Below are 208 nucleotides of genomic sequence, written 5' to 3'. Positions count from 1 at the left end.
GGCTTGGGGCAGCCGGAGTGGGGGGGGCCATGCGGCTAGAGCCTGAGACGGGGGAGAGCGAGAAAGAGCGCGAGCGAGCTAGGCCTGGGCCCCGCCTGAGGTAGGGCCCTGTCTCTACCCTGGCCGGTGCCTGTGGAGAAGACGAGAGGTCTTCCTTCTTTTCCAACCCTCTGCGGGCCTCCTCTGATCCGGATCCGGCCTGGTTTGG

The 208-nt window shown here is 67.3% G+C and overlaps 1 protein-coding gene across 1 annotated transcript in view; it reads right to left on the bottom strand.

The window, feature by feature from the left end:
- The window catches only part of LTAP1 (lipid transport auxiliary protein 1), a 9,714-nt gene that overhangs the window by 8,960 nt on the left and 546 nt on the right, over positions 1-208 (bottom strand). The window lies entirely within an intron of this gene.

The sequence above is a fragment of the Neophocaena asiaeorientalis genome, unplaced genomic scaffold (assembly GCF_003031525.2).
Source record: "Neophocaena asiaeorientalis asiaeorientalis breed wild unplaced genomic scaffold, Neophocaena_asiaeorientalis_V1.1 scaffold76, whole genome shotgun sequence".
Lineage (NCBI taxonomy): Eukaryota > Metazoa > Chordata > Mammalia > Artiodactyla > Phocoenidae > Neophocaena > Neophocaena asiaeorientalis.
Note: the sequence above shows the minus strand (reverse complement) of the source record. Positions and strands in the feature narration are given on the sequence as shown.